The sequence below is a fragment of the Aquarana catesbeiana genome, linkage group LG10 (genome assembly GCF_042186555.1).
Source record: "Aquarana catesbeiana isolate 2022-GZ linkage group LG10, ASM4218655v1, whole genome shotgun sequence".
Classification (NCBI taxonomy): Eukaryota; Metazoa; Chordata; class Amphibia; order Anura; family Ranidae; genus Aquarana; species Aquarana catesbeiana.
Genome location: NC_133333.1, coordinates 114,587,851 through 114,604,782, shown reverse-complemented (window position 1 = coordinate 114,604,782; position 16,932 = coordinate 114,587,851). Strand labels below are relative to the sequence as shown.

Here is a 16,932-nt window from a genome sequence, read left to right as displayed (position 1 = left end):
CCTCATTTTGGTGTGATCCATATAGTTGTATATAAAATTCACTTTTTATCTTTCAAAAAGTGTTTCCCAGTGCTAAACCTTTCATCCAAATTATAAATTGATGCATTTGTACATTTTAAAAGCCAATATAAAGGAATAGTAGTGGTAAAAAAAAGTCCTTGTGGATTTAATTGACCTTTTTTTGGTTAATTCTTCTTTAAGGGGGTGTGGCAGGGGGCATGTCCTATGCCTACATACGTTTGCTAGTAGATGTCCCTCATTCCCATCTCAAAATGTTGGGAGGTATGCAAATGTGATGTTATTATTGTTGTTCTCCATTAATAAAATAGCTTTTTCCAAAGAAGACGTGATTTTAAAGTGATCTGATGTGGTCTAAAATGTGTATAACAATAGTGTTGATGATTAGTGTCTACAAGTACCTCTGTTTGACTTAAAGCGAATTCAGTGTCCCTGTGGAGCACCTGACAGGAGGATTGGTTTGCAGGGCTCATTCACATGGGCAGCTGGGGAGTGATAAAAATAGGGAACCGAGCCATGGTTTTACTGCCTCCCAACTGCCCCCCCCCCCCCCCCCCCCCAGTTATACTCCATGTCACATTCGGTGGACAGTACCACTCTCAAACATGATTCATTTAAGTGGGGTCATGCCACAGCTATGAGGGAAAGCGCAGGGCGCAGTGTTGTAAGCCTAGCATATGTAGTATGGGCAGTGGGAAGTGGCAGCTGCAGCCAGGAGACTTGGCAGTGCCTGCAGAGGTGGTACTTGGAGCAATAGCCACAGATAGGACAGCTTGCACCAAAGACTTTCATTTTTGCAACACCATAGGGGCCCACAGTCCCTGCCTGCAAAGGGCATTCATCCAGACCCAGCTGAGATTGTGTAGAGTCTGAAACGTGTTAGCTGGTCCTGGGAGAGATAGTCTGCAAGCAAGTGTGTGCTGGAAGGAGAGGAGGAAGGAAAATATATACTCGAGTGTATATAGTTCAAATCCCTACAGAGTTTCATTGATCAAATGGGCATCCCATATGCAGGGTAACTAGGGAAACCCAATCACATTATATTATCCACTAGCAGAGATTTTTTCCAAGATGATGCAATCACATTGTATTATCCACTACTGGAGAATTTTTCCAAGGTGAAGAAATTACATTGATTGAACCTGATGCAGAGTGGCCCACAGTGCCCATAAGTTGAAGTGCTTCCTTGCCTCTTTTCATTGAGAAAAAGAAAACATTGGACCCATTACAAGTCGGACACAAGCTGGAGGATCTCTGTGCAATGAGAGTGTGACTCTTGGAAGCACTTGATAATGCCTGTAGGGAACCCATAAGTGACCCCATCTTAGGCTCAATGTCTGATAGTTCAGTTAGGGTGGGCCTAAGTGTAATGTCGCATTAAGCAACCTAATATGGTCTCAAACTCCTAATCAACATTGCTGGGAACCATAGGCACAGTGGGGTGCTGGGTGTACCTGGGCACACCCTAATCACCTGGGTCACTAGTGCCATCCAGTGTATAGAAGTGTGCAGCGCACATGTGCATGAGGGAAGGGGGACCCACTGTGCCCTGTCACTACACACCCCAAGTAATCCCTTGTATTTATCTGCAGCCCTGGATCCGCTGCATCATCTCCCCCTTGCCAGCCAGGAGGGTGCCTTGTGCAGTGCCAATCCAATCAGTAGTGCCCAGTATAGTGTGTACAAACAGGATGAAGAAGGCTGAATCTGCTCCGCCTCCCATCCTATCCCTGTAGATCCTGGCTGCCTGAGCCTATGGGAGACCAGCATGGGGCCATGATTGTGAGTTGCAGGAATATTGAACGCCCCCCTCTCTCTCACCCCCTCAACGCCCATCTCATCCCTTCTCTCTCTCACCTCCCTCTTTCTCTCATCTCCGCCCCTCTCCCCCCCACCACCCCTTTTCTCTCCCTCTGACTGGCTCTGCCATAAGATGTAAAATGTACTAAAACATTAAGAAAATGTTTTAATACATTTCAAATTGTTTGTTTACAATTCTTCAAGTCTCGGTTAACGCTGGGGTGGCTATAAAGTCGCCTGTCTCTGAAGCCGCTCTGCACAGCGCAACTTCCGTGCAGCTTGCAAACAACTTCTGTAATAGAAGTCAATGCAAGCCGCTCCAAAGTCACCCTCAAGTAGTACAGGAACCTTTTTCTAAGTCGGAGCAACTCCTATTAGAACGGTTCTATTGCACTGAATGGAGTACAACTTGTCAGGTGGCTAAGTTGCCTGACAGGTTGCCCCTGTGTGAACTGAGCCTAAAAGAGTATATTATATATATTACACACACATAACCACATGCATGTGTGTTTGAGTTTTGGGGTCCACACCCTAATGCAATAGGCTGTGCACACCTATGCTGGGAACTCAACAGTTTTTGCCCCAGATGCTACAGTTAATTAGTTTGATAGCAGAATCTTCACACTGCCAGGAGTTGGCTCTGCCAGTATTAAACTAACAGAAGTAGTGACATCAGTGGTACTACTCTTTACAGCCAGTTACCAGAATGTCAAGCAGGCCCTAGAGAGTAGAGAGAGCTGTCCTTCCTCAGATCCTCCCTCCTGCCTGCAAAGAGCTGGCTGGAAGAAAAATAATAGCAGGGAAGGGAAGAGGCAGGAGATGGAATGTAGGTAGATTAGACTCCCATGCAGGATTTCCTATCTTTTTGCTGTGTGTCACAGTTGCTTATTTGTTGCCCATGTAGTGTCACGATTGCCTATTTCTTCACCACATAGTGTAACAATTGCCTATTTGTTGCCAGTATATTGTTAAAATTGCTCATTTGTTGCCTACACATTCTCCTATGTGTTATCACAGTTGGGATGTTGTTGCCCAAATTATGTCACAAATGCCGGTTTGTTGCCTATTATAACAACTGTTGTTCACATATGGTTACGATGGTCCACATGTTTTCTGTGTATTTTAATCATTTATGCCTATGCATTTTTAAGTCAGTTCTGTTTGTTTGGAGGCCTGTATTACTAATATTCTATCCCCTTTATGCCTGTCATGATGCTATTATCCCTAGGTTTCTCTTCAGAGCTCTACATGTAACACTATTAAGCCTGTTTATTTTATGTGGGGAGTTGCCCACACCTCTCTTACCCTTCATATTTTGCAGTAATACATGCACCCCTTATTTACCCAATATTTTGCACACACCCCTTTGCCCCCACTCCATTCTTAGGCTCTCTAACTTATAAAAGTTCCCAGGAGTACTGATCAGGTGGTTTAGATTGTGTCCTTTAAGCCAACACATGAAAACAGGGAACTTAAGCTGGCCATACATGGTGCGAATTTCTTTCCTGCAACCAAGGGTCATCCCATCAACACAAACAGTCCTGGCAGAGAAGATAGTGATTATTGCTAGCGGCTATTGCAGCTGCTAGCGATAATCGCAAGGGTGGGGGGGCAAACAAACACCCACCGGCCCCCCTCACCATTTGGTCGGTCAGTTGATCCCCCGCCCCCCCGGTCAGCCCACCGACCCCCCTCACCATTTGGTCGGTCAGTTGATCCCCCCCCGGTCAGCCCACTGGCCCCCCTCACCATTTGGTCGGTCAGTTGATCCCCCGCCCCCCCGGTCAGCCCACCGGCCCCCCTCACCATTTGGTCGGTCAGTTGATCCCCCCCGGTCAGCCCACCGGCCCCCCTCACCATTTGGTCGGTCAGTTGATCCCACCCGGTCAGCCTACCGGCCCCGCACTTACCCCATCTAAGTCACGGGCAGCTTCAGCTCCTTCCCTCGTCTCCTCCTCCTCAGAGGCTTCACGGAGGCTTCCCCTGCGTCTCCTCCTCGCTAATTCGCTATTGTCACATAACTGGGTGGGCTCAGGGTTCAGTGCTCTGTGCCCCGAGCCCACCCTTTTTTGAAGCCAATTAGGCTCTAATTATGTGCTTCCCGAAAAAAAAAAAAAAAAATTGAAATCCATGCGTCCGCAGCCCTGCATGTAGATTAGGGGCCAAGCAAATGGATTAAGGGGGGCGGCGCCCCTGCGCCTCTTATGGACGGGCCGCCACTGGGTTGTACCCAAGTTAATCGATCAATCAACTTGGTACATTTAGCCTGCCTATTAAGGGTTAGAATCTTGGCTGCTTTCTGCTGATCCGGCCAAGATTCAAACCCCATTTGGCTGGCCTTACACCATGATTATCACTTTGGAAATGATAATTGCATAGCTCAACTGTCTCTGATTTCGAGTGACTGTCTCTGATTTGGAACAAAGTCCCTCTGACCCTCTTTCTTCCTCATTTGTCCCTCATTTTGGTCTGATCTATATACACTATGTTACCAAAAGTATTGGGACGCCTGCCTTTACATGTACATGGACTTTAATGGCATCCCAGCCTTAGTCTGTAGGGTTCAATATTGAGTTGTCACACCCTTTGCAGTTATAACAGCTGCAACTATTCTCGGAAAGCTGTCCATAAGGTTTAGGAGTGTGTCTATGGGAATGTTTGATGTGGACAAGAAGGCCTAGCTCGCAATCTCCACTCTAATTTATCCCAAAGGTGTTCTCTCAGGTTGAGGTCAGGACAGGCCAGTCAAGTTCCTTTATCCCAAACTTGCTCATCCATGTCTTTAAGGACCTTGCTTTGTGCACTGGTGAGCAGTCTTGTTGGAACAGGAAGGGGCCATCCTCAAACTGTTCCCACAAAGTTGGGAGCATTAAATTATCCAAAATGTCTTGGTATGCTGATACCTTAATGCCCCGTACACACGGTCGGACATTGATCGGACATTCCGACAACAAAATCCTAGGATGTTGGCTCAAACTTGTCTTGCATACACACGGTCACACAAAGTTGTCGGAAAATCTGATCGTTCTGAACGCGGTGATGTAAAACACGTCTGTCGGGACTCTAAACGGGGCAGTAGCCAATAGCTTTCATCTCTTTATTTATTCTGAGCATGCGTGGCACTTTGTGCGTCGGATTTGTGTACACACGATCGGAAATTCCGACAACAGATTTTGTTGTCAGAAAATTTTATAGCAAGCTCTCAAACTTTGTGTGTCGGAAAATCCGATGGAAAATGTGTGATGGAGCCTACACACGGTCGGAATTTCCGACAACAAGGTCCTATCACACATTTTCCGTTGGAAAATCCGACCGTGTGTACGGGGCACGGGGCATAAGAGTTCCCTTTACTGGAACTAAGGGGCCAAGCCCAGCCCCTGAAAAACAACCCCACACCATAATCCCTCCTCCACCAAATGATTTGGATCAGCGCACAAAGCAAGACATGGATGAGCGAGTTTGGGGTGGAGGAACTTAACTAGCCTGCACAGAGTCCTGATCTCAACCCGATAGAACACCTTTGGGATGAATTAGAGTGGAGACTGCGAGCCAGGCCTTCTCGTCCAACATCACTGCCTGACCTCACAAATGTGCTAAAGGAAGAATGGCCAAACATTCTCATAGACACACTCCTAAACCTTGTGGACAGCCTTCCCAGAAGAGTTGAAGCTGTTATAGCTGCAAAGGGTGGGCCAATTCAATATTGAACCCTACAGACTAAGACTGGGATGCCTTTAAAATTCACATGTGTGTAAAGGCAGGCGTCCCAATACTATTGGTAATATAGTGTAGTTGTATATAAAATGTATATAATATAGTGCCTATCATATTTATATTTAAAACAGTGTTTCCCAGTGTTAAACCTTTCATCCAAATTCCAAATTGCTGCATTTGTAAATTTCAAAAGCCAATATAAAGGAATAGTAGTGGTTTAAAAAAAAAAAGCACTTGTGAGTTTAACAATTTTTTTTTTTGTATAATATTCCTTTGAGGGAGCGTGGCAGGGGGTGTGTCCTGTCCCCGCATACTTTTGCTAATGGGTGTCCCATCTCACAAAGTTGGGAGGTATGTAATAGCTACACTTGTGAGAGGATGTCCAGGGAGCTACTACTTAAAGTGATTGTAAAGACTCGCTTTTTAGAAAAAACAAATTAACAAACATGTTATACTTACCTCCTCTGTGCAGTTGGTTTTGCACAGAGCAGCCCAGATTAGGGTTGCCACCTTTTCTTCAAGCCAAACCCGAATACTTTAGCGGCACACAGCAATTTTTGGGGGGTGACACTGTGGACTCTGGTGTAAAGGGGATCTCTGATGTAAGGGGGTTTCTGGTCACCAAAGCCTCCACTTACATCAGAGTTCCCAGCATTCCCCCTTAAATCAAAATTCCCAAAGCCCCTTTACATCTGGGTCCCCCTTATCTTAGTTCTCACTCACTGGGAGGCAAGAGCGAGAAGGGAGGGAGAGGGGAGACTTCAGTCACCAACAGTGGATGGTGAGCCCACTAATCTGAGGATGGGGGCTCAAGCATCGCCACCTTTCATCCACGATTTATCTTCTGGCTTTTGGGCTTCAAATTGCCCGCCAAATATCCCTGGGGATTGGAATGTGGGCAGCAGATACAGATGAGTAGGAGTAGAAGCAGATCGAGCCCTTTCTCCTCTCCCATCCCTAGGGGGTTGCGGTCTGTACTGGCTCTGGTCAGTGTGAAAGACAACTGCAGCCAGCCCTCTTGATGGTTGGAAACTCTGGTGATTAGGGTGTGCACACGCCTATAAACTCCGCGCTTGTGGTACCCAGTTACTTGGGGAGCCACAGTCTGGTCTGATAATGTGTCTGGGTTTCAGGCAGGCTGAAACCTGGACACATGATTCAAAACCCGAACTGTCTGGGTGAATCCTGGACAGGTGGCAACCCTAGCCCAGATCCTCCTCTTCTCGGGTCCCTCTTTGCTGCTGGGAGACAGAATCGCCAATGCTCTGTCTCAGCCAATCAGGAGGAGTGTACTGGATGGCTGAGGGGATCATGGACATTGCTGGAGACAAAAGGGGCTCAGGTAGGTAATTATGGGGTGCTGGGGAGGCTGCTACACAAAGAAGGTTTTTTATCTTAAAGAGGAGTTCCACCCAGGGGGTCGGGTAAAAAAAAAAAAAAATTAAAAGTCAGCAGCTACAAATACTGCAGCTGCTGACTTTTAATTGGACACTTACCTGTCCCAGGGTCCAGAGATGCAGGGGATCGAAGCCCCGCTCGTCTCCCCCTCCGTTCAGCAGCGCCGGCATTGCAACTGTGGGCGCCGGGCTGTGGCTTCACAGCCTGGCACCCACTGCGCATGCGCGAGCGGCGCCATGATTGGCCACTCAGTCACCTGGGACCTGTAATGGGTCCCAGATGATTGACAGCGGCGAGGGAGCAGAGCGGAGCCCTTCCTGTGCCGAGGGGGAAGTGATGTCACCAGCCCAGGCACTGGAAGGGGCAGACTACGAGGGACCCCCTAGCAACAGGCATTTAGAGGTAAGTTAAAAAAAAAAAAAAAATAACCAAATGTTTTTTTGTTTTTTGTTTTTAGGATTTTTCAAGTATTTTTGTTTTTTTGGGTGGAACCCCACTTTAATGCATAGAATGCATTAAGATAAAAAAAACCTTCTGCCTTTACAACTCCTTTAAGGTTTCTGGATTGCCAAATCTGCTTTTAAGTAGATTACAGAAATACAGAATACATTTTTTTCGAGGCACAATCTTGCTTCTCTGATGAAGAGGGATTGTGTACATTAAACACTATGAATTATTTATGTGCGGTCTTTTTAGGCCTGTTTACACCATTGCGGTAATGCAAAATGCACTGTCTTTCTGGAATCTTTATGATTTGTAGGTTTGTAGATAGGTGTTTGCCACACATCACAGATCTGCTCTCTATGTTGGCTATATGGAGAAAACGGGCTCTGATTCCCTCATACATCACGTGTTTAAAACATAAGTGGAATGTAAGGCTGCTTAAGACAGTTACTTATACCTTATGTATACTAGTGTGTATGGGATATGAATTGGATATTGAAAGACAACTAGAATATGTAGCTAGTGACCTAGTTAACTACGATTTCTTTTTACCATCTGTGTGCTCACATTACTCTCAATAGACAGTAAAGCCCCTTTCTTTAGCCTACATGTTAATTTCTTCTGTACTGTTATTTACTGTTTCAGCATCTGGTAGCCATGTACATTGAAAACGATGCAACTACTACATACATACCTAACATACACGCAAAAAACCTAAGCAGTATACACCTGTTTCCAATTATTCTGTATATACAGTAAGTCATAGATAATGATTTTTAGTATTTCCAACTTAAAGCTGTATTAAACCCAAAATATGATAAAAAAAAGTATCATATTGCTACTTACCATTTCTTAGATGTGATGGCTGCATTCATTTCATTTTTTAGGCTTTAGTTCGTCTTTTACAGTAATGCCGCGTACACACGATCGGAAGTGCCGCCAGCAAAACTCCAATGAGAGCTTTTTTTTGGAAAATGCGACCGTGTGTATGCTCCATCGTTCTTTTGCTGTTGGAATTCCAGCCAGCAAAAGATTGGGAGCAGGTTCTCTATTTTTCGGTCGGGAAAAGTTCCTATCCGAAAATGCGTTCCTCTGTAGGCAATTCGGACATGCAAAAAAATCACGCATGCTCAGAAACAATTTGACGCATGCTCGGAAGCATTGAACTTCATTTATTTCGGCTTGTCGTAGTGTTTTACCTCACCGTGTTCTTGACGGTCCAAAGTTCAGAGAAATTTTGTGTGACCGTGTGTATGCAAGGCAAGCTTGAGCGCAATTCTGTCGGAAAAACCATCCAAGTTTTTTCTGATGGCAATTCTGATCGTGTGTACGCGGCATGAGTCTTATGTTTTCCAACAGTAAAGCTATACTGCAGTTACAGTTATAGTTACAGTTATTGCAGTTAGAGCCCTTGCACACTGGGGCGGTTTGCAGGCGCTATTGCGCTAATAATAGCGCCTGCAAACCGCCCCGAAAGTGCCGCTGCTTTCATTCCAGTGTGCAAGCCCTGAGGGCTTGCACACTGGAGCGATGCGCTGGCAGGACGGTAAAAAAAGTCCTGCTAGCAGCATCTTCGGAGCGGTGAAGGAGCGGAGTGTATACCGCTCCTTTACCGCTCCTGCCCATTGAAATCAATGGGACGGCGCGGCTATACCGCCAGCAAAGCGCCTCTGCAGAGGCGCTTTGCGGTGGTATTTAACCCTTTCTCGGCCGCTAGCGGGGGGTAAAACCGCCCCGCTAGCGGCCGCATACCGACGGTAAAACGCCGCTAATAATAGCGGCGTTTTACCGCCGACGCCGCCCCCCGCCCCAGTGTGCAAGGGCTCTTACAGGGATGAGACAGACCATAGAACACTGGCAGGGCTGCTTAAAATGATCAGCTTTTATCTATCTATGTTTATCTCAAAAGGGAAACACTGTTTTTCTGTAACTGATTATAAAATGTTAACTGAAGTTTGGCTGAAATTTGTTAGTGTATTTAAATCAGTGAGTACTTCTAATACTCCCCTCCCTCAGAGTGACAATGCTGCTATCCAAATCTGCCCCCTGTGCTCATTCCTCCAGAGTGGGGGCACTCTAATACAGGAGGTGTGTTCCTGGCCAGGTCACCAGGTGAAAACAATGAGAAAAAGCCTACAAAAAGAAAACGAATACAGCAACCACATCTAATGATTGGTAAGCTGCAATATATTACATTTCAATACCGTTTTAAAATATAACTCAAGACAAAACTTTTATCTTAAGCTAGGATAGAGTGTTGCTGGATTAGAACCACTGTCAGCTTTTTTTATTAATTTATTTATTTTATTTTACTGTCTTTGACCTTTTTCACATTCTATAATTGTACTATGTACCAATATCACAGAAAAGTGTGGGAAAATTAAAATTTATGAACAGAATAGAAATAGAGGAGAAATCTTCTAATGGGGATAATTATTCCTATGACAACATTTGGTTGAACTAGATGGACTTGTGTCTTTTTTACGCCGATTAACTATGTGACTGTGGATTTGTTTTGTTGGAAATATTTCCTCTTTCTTCCTGTTGAGTCATCAGCACAAGAAGTTTAGGGAAATTTCCCTAATGAGACATGTGGGCAGGTGCAGTCTGCTTCCTCCACTGTAGGGGGCACCCGACTGGAGTGGCATTACAGCACTCAAATCACACTGTGCCCAAATTAAATTTTTATCATTTTTTACCCACAAATAGAGTTTTCTTTTGGTAGTATTTGATCACCTCTGCAGTTTTTATTTTTTGTTAAAAAAATGTAAAAAGACCGAATTTAAAAAAAAAATATATTTTTTAATATTTTGTTATTGATGTACGCTACTGAGGCGACACTGATGGGCACCGATAGGTGGCAGTGATGGGCACTGATGGGTGGCAATAATGGGCACTGATCGGTTACACTGATAGGCAGCACTGCTAGGTGGCACTGATTTGCACCACTTGTGGGCATTGATAGGTGGCACTCATGGGCATTGATAGGTCGCACTGGTGGGATCTGTCAGGTGGCAATGGCAGGTGGCACAGATGAGGCATAATTGCCTCTTCCTCTTCGGCACCGATGTCCCTTGCAGATGAGCCGGCTTTTTTTCTGCTCACACTGTCAGCAGAAATCTCCCTCCATTGAGTCTGGCTGCAACCATTTTAACTGTGGGAAGCTGAAAGTGCTGCCTGTTCACTTCCTGGATTTTCACAGAGACTCCAAGGCACACCTTCAGCTCTGCAGCTCTCATTGGCCCTCTTATGACTCACCCCCCTTCCTTCCTGACAAACTCTCATGAGAGTGAGAGAGCTGTGCATGATGTCATATGCCTAGGCTTTTTACCAGACAAGAAACAGGAAGTGGGCTGTATAAGGTATTTACTGTTTTACTATCCAAAGTTAAAACAACAAGGGCAGAAGATTTAATAGATGGAAAGATGAAAAAAATGACTGAAGTTCCACTTTAAAGTGGATGTAAACCCAATGTCATCCTTTGGAAACCACTGCCATAGGGGTTATCTATAAGGATATACATGCCTCCTACATGTATCTTTACCTGTCAAATGTCTCCCCTCTGTCTGTTATAAGAGCCAAAAAACTGCAGATTCTGTGGGTGGGTCTGTTGTCTGGAGCTCGGTGGGTGGAGTCGTGATGTCAGTAGACTCCCCGCCCACCTCTACACTCCCCTTATCAATATGCATTTTCTCCTGTGTATTTCTTACACTGAACTTCTGCTATGATCTCTAACATCCAGTGAAAAGACAGGAAAGTAACCACATGACTTCAGCATGCCAAATCATGCTGAGGTGTGGAACGGCCAATCCTTGCAGAGCTGCTGAAGAAAGGAGTGGGAGGGAATTAAAAAATAATGCATGTCTTAGGATAGTGCACGAGATATATAAATCACCTGTCACTCACAGCAAGGGGGAGGATTTGACAAAGTTTTTCTCTGTTTGTCAAGTTTTATCTCACTGAACAATAAAAGAGGATTGCTCAGAGCTGGATTAACTCTTTGTGGCAAGACTGGGCTCAAATGATAGGAAATATTATACTCTACATTATGACATTAAAAAAAAAACAAAAAAAACGGTTTTACATCCACTTTAATGCATTCTATGCATTAAGGTGAAAAACCTTCTCTGCTGCAGCTGCCCCCCCAGACCCCCCTCATAGTTGCCAACAGTCCCGATTTTCCCGGGACAATCCCGATTTTGGGACCCTCGTCCCGATCAGAGGCCGTCTCGATTCGGGATTTTGCCTTTTGTCCATGGAAAAACGGGAATGTTTGGCTCTGCAGCAGTTCTTCAACAAAATGGTCTGCTGGGGACACCTGATGTAAGAGGCACATCCGCTGGGGCACTGATTTAAGAGGCACATCCGCTGGGGACACCTGATGTAAGAGGCACTCCACTGGGGACACTGACCGCTGTGGACACTGATCGCTGGGGACACCTGATGTAAGAGACACTCCATTGGGGACACCTGATGTAAGAGGCACTCCACTGGGGACACCTGATGTAAGAGGCACTCCGCTGGGGACACCTGATGTAAGAGGCACTCTGCTGGGGACACCTGATATAAGAGGCACTCTGCTGGGGACACCTGATATAAGAGGCACTCTGCTGGGGACACCTGATGTAAGAGGCACTCCGCTGGGGACACCTGATGTAAGAGGTACTGTACTGGGGACACCTGATGTAAGAGGCACTCCACTGGGGACACCTGATGTAAGAGGTACTGTGCTGGGCACATCTGATGTAAGGAGGCACTCCGCTGGGGACACCTGATGCAAGGAGGGACTCTGCTGGGAATGCCTGATGGAAGGAAGCACTCCGCTGGGGACACCTGATGTAAGGAGGAACTCTGCTGGGAATGCCTGATGGAAGGAGGGACTCCACTGGGGACACCTGATGGCATCTGGTGGCAGGGGACACACTCAGGGCTCCCACTGAGTTCAACTCACCATAATGTAGAATATTTAATTTTATATTACAATGTAATAATAATGCGCTTAAATCATCCACACACCATAACAACCATGATGCCGGGATAATTGAAGCGCTAACACCAAGTGTTTGGAGTATCTTTATCTGCTGATTGTTAAACTTTATGGAATACACATATTTCTATTGTGATGTAAGATCTGGGCCTGCTGTCCCTCCATCCCTCTTTCTTTCCTTCCTTCTCTCTCCTTTCCTCCCTCCCTATTTCTTTCTATCTCCCTCCATCCCTCATTCATCTCAGACTCGGACCACACCCCCTTTGAGCCACACCCATTTAAGCCACGCCCACTATTTAATTGAAACCACACGTTTTTCTTCCCCCTCTACACCACACCTTAAAATGCATGCCCCGTGCCCTAATTTGAATAAGACCCCGCCCACCGACAAAAAAGTGTCCCTATAATTTTTTTACAATGTTGCCAACTATGCCCCATTTCCCTTAACAGAGCCCATCCGATCCAGCGATGTGCATGAGCGCCATGGCTCCTGCCAATGTCTCTCTCCTCATTGGACAGATTGAGAGCAGTGTGGCTTCCACTGCTGTCAATCCAATCCGATGACACTGGGGCTGAGTCCCGCTGTTCGTGCCAATGGACGCAGCAGCGGAACTCTGGAGTGATCATTTACAGGTGCCCCCAGGGAAAGCACCCAATGAGGAGAAGGGGTCTGGAGCGCTGGCGAGGGACCCCAGAAGGAGAGAATCGAGGATCGAGGCTGCTTTGTGCAAAACCATTGCACAGAGCAGGTAAGTATAGGCATGTTTGTTATTTTTATTTTAAAATAAACAAAGGTTTACAGTTATTTTAAGGTAGACATTGCAATATTAACTAAAAATATTTGCTTACTGAAAATAAACAGAGGGATGGCGATCTGTTCCCCATCAGCCAAAACAGGCAGATGGGGATCCGTTCCCCCTCCGCCAAAAACAGAGGGATGGGAATCTGTTCCCCATCCGCCAAAAACAGAGGGATGGGGATCTATTCCCCAACCGCCAAAAACAGAGAGATGGGGATCTGTTCCCCATCCATCAAAAACAGATAGATGGGGATCTATGCCCGCTCTGCATAAGCGGAGTAGACACTGACCTGTCATCCGCCTGCTCAGAGATGATAAGTTAACAGATCTCCCGCTGAGCAGGTGGATCCGCTGACGAAGTTCATTCCTCCTGAAAGAGCCCTTAGGCTCAGTTCACACTGGATCTCTGGCGGAATCACCATGATTTCGATCGTGATTTCAAATCGTTGCAAAATGCGAGATGCGTTTGCAATGTCATTACTTCTTAGAGGTAATGTAATTCCGCCTGCGATCAGGTGTGAATGGAGCCTTATACTTTACCTTTCAGTTACATTTTTGAGAGATCCATCTATCTGAATAAGGCCACATTCACACCTAAGCATTCTGGGCATGCGTTTCTGCCCACATCTGCGGAAACACACGAAAGCACAGCAAAATGTGCCATTATTTCCTAATCTGTAGCAGTGCCAATTTTTGTCTCACGAAAAATGCATGAAAAAACAGCATAAACCCAAAACACGCTTGGCTCAGCACCAAAAATAGGTACGGTACATAAGCTTTTTGGTGTGTTTGTCGCATGTAGAGCAGGCCATTCGAGTGAATAGGCGTCCCTATGCTGTTGCATGACAAACGCACAAAAAAAACGCAACACATTGCATTCCTCAGGTGTGAATGCAGCCATAAAGAATCTGTTTTCTAACATTTGTTTATAACAAAGAATTCTGAAATACTGCCGTACATGACATTTATTTAATCCAAGTCCTATTGATCTCATTTAATATAATCTTTGAGTCCCTTGAAAATGAATTTCAAACCTTAGACAACTATGTGTGCCTCTACTGCCACCGATGTCGTTTTGCCCCAGATAAAATGCAGATTATTCTGACTTTACGGGAAAAACAAAATCAGTATTCTTCCCATCTGGTTAATCTCCTTCCTGTATAGATCTAGTGAATTGCTCTTTAAAAGCAAAAAAGACACGAGATCTGGAGGAATGAACAGAGGATGTGCATTGTCCTTCCCCTGAGTTGTGTCACGTCTGTCGCTCCCATTTTCAGCAGCACTGACATTTTCTTTGTAACTGGATCTTTCATCATTTTGGAGCATCTTCAAGGAGAAGGAGATTTCTGCTGGGAGTTGCAGGCGAGGGGGAGGGGGGATTGGGAGGGGGGGGGGGGTTGGGAAGGGGGGGATTAAGAAGAGAGGTGGGGTGTTGTGTATATTCATATAGTCAACCCTACTGACACTCACCCCCCTAAAAATCACAGATGAACAGATTACACCAGATGAACCTCTTTATCTAACTAAATCTCTCCGATATCATGCACCGGACACCTGTGTGAATGAATAGACCATGAACAGACAAAGGGAAGGGAGGACAATGGAAGAGAAGGATTAGAACTCCCATAATACAAACAAATCCCATTTCCATAGTTGTGGCTTCTGATGATGACTTTCTGAACCTTTTTCGCATGGATTTCATGATTTGTATTCATAGTATTTTTGGCATAATAAACACCAGTCCTATTTTCAGGTGGAGAAGGCTCAGATAACATTGGTGGAAAATCAGCCTTTACCCTATAGAAGGATTATTTCACATCACCAAATAAATCATATTAAATTCTTTTTATATATATATATAAAAAAAAATATGCAACAGTAATTCCCTAAAATATTGTCTGTACAGCGTATAACCCACCCAGATTAGATTGTGCGCTTCGCTGCCGATTCGCAAATGACTATGTTAAAATGATTACGCTAAAATAAAAAGAAATCTGTAATCTATACACACATCACATGCTACACATCAAAACCATCCAGATGTTACCTTGTTGTATGTTGCTTCCCGATGGTGTGATCAGCAAGTGGTGTGTTCCCTGTGCTGGGAGTGCAGTCTGTAGGTTGTGCTTGTCTGTATATATGTGTGTATATGTGTGTATATGTGTGATGCTCTGAGAGCGAAGGATGCAGACGGCTGTGCTGGTTAATCACACGTCCTCCAAGGGAGGGAGATTCTTTTCTATGGACCAGCAATGGGAGGGTGTTCTATGTGGCTGAGCCTTCTTTCTTGTGAGCCGAGGAGAAGATAGCTTTGACAATAGATGACATCTGCACTTTAAATGAAATACAAAATGTACTTCTCAGAAAGGATTTCTTACTTCTGTCATTATCTCGAGTCAGATTTTAGATGTCACACCCAATTCTCCCCTCTCTATTGACAGCAAAGAAATATTGTTCCCAGACACATGAAGTTGTACTCGCTCACTGATGGAGCAGCCAAGTGTGTCTGTTTGAATTCTCTGTGATGTCATGTAAACAAATCTGTGCCTAAATCTGTCATTTTCTGCCTTGCTTTATGCCAAATCCACACAGTTAACACTATAAAACATCTTCTAATTGATAGGGTCATATTTTTTCTTTCTTTTTTTTTCACAGCCTGTTATGAGGAGTTTCCCAAAACTCAGATGTACGCACTACCCTCTGGAAGCACATATACTATATAGCCAAAAGTATTGGGACACCTGCCTTTACATGCCCGTGAACTTTAATGGCATCCCAGTTTTAGTCCGTAGGGTTCAATATTGAGTTGGCCCCAGTGGCGGCTGGTGCTAAAAAATTTTTGGGGGGGGGGTGCAAACAAACTAAATAAGTCTAAAAAAAACCCATCAAACGCAGCCACTGTGCCATCAATTGCAGCCCTGTGCCCATCAATTGCAGCCACTGTGCCCATCGAATGCAGCCGCTGTGCCCATCAAATGCAGCCACTGTGCCCATCAAATGCAGCCACTGTGCCCGTCAAATGCAGCCACTGTGCCCATCAAATGCAGCCACTGTGCCCGTCAAATGCAGCCACTGTGTCCATCAAATGCTGCCACTGTGCCTATCCATAGCTGCCGAATGTATAACTCAGCCCCGCCCCCGGCGCCCGCGTCATTGGATTTGATTGAAAGCAATAGGAGCCAATGACTGCGCTGCTATCAATCTATCCAATCAAGAGCTGAGAACCCCCTGCAGAGAGACATTGCGTCCTCATCGGGTCAAGTTCCAGGGCTCAGGTAAGTAAAACGGGGGGGCTGGGAGGCTGGTCACTGCCAGGTGTTTTTTCACTTTAATGCATAGGAACCCCTTTAAGCTCTTCTGGCTCCCACACTGTTAATTACTTCTTCATTGCCTTCAGATTTGGTCACATGACAGCACATAGCTAATGAGAATCTCTACAGTTAATGCATATGCAGTGCTCTGTCTTGAAAGATGTTAAAAAACTTTATTATAGCAATAGAACCATTGCATTTGCATGGTCAGCAGTAGGGACGAGCTCGATGTTCGGATTGAACATAAGTTTGACTCGAACATCGGTTGTTCGCCTGTTCGCCGTTCGCCGAACAGCGAACATTATGGGGCATTGGCGGAAAATTTGAGTGCCACGGAATGCCCCATAATGCACTGCGAGATCACAGTGCATTGCTGTATGATGATTGGCCAAAGCATGCACCTGACCTGCATGCTTTGGCCAATCACAGCGTGTTCTGCTAAGAGAGACATAATTGGCCAA

General features: G+C 45.4%; 1 protein-coding gene across 1 annotated transcript in view; it reads right to left on the bottom strand.

The window, feature by feature from the left end:
- FXYD6 (FXYD domain containing ion transport regulator 6) overlaps positions 1-15,509 on the bottom strand; it is a 234,743-nt gene extending 219,234 nt beyond the window's left edge. Inside the window, exon 1 of the mRNA XM_073601113.1 lies at positions 15,208-15,509. The gene's annotated coding sequence lies outside the window, so the exon portion shown is untranslated. The remainder of the gene's footprint in view (positions 1-15,207) is intronic.
- Between the last annotated feature and the right edge of the window lie 1,423 nt (positions 15,510-16,932).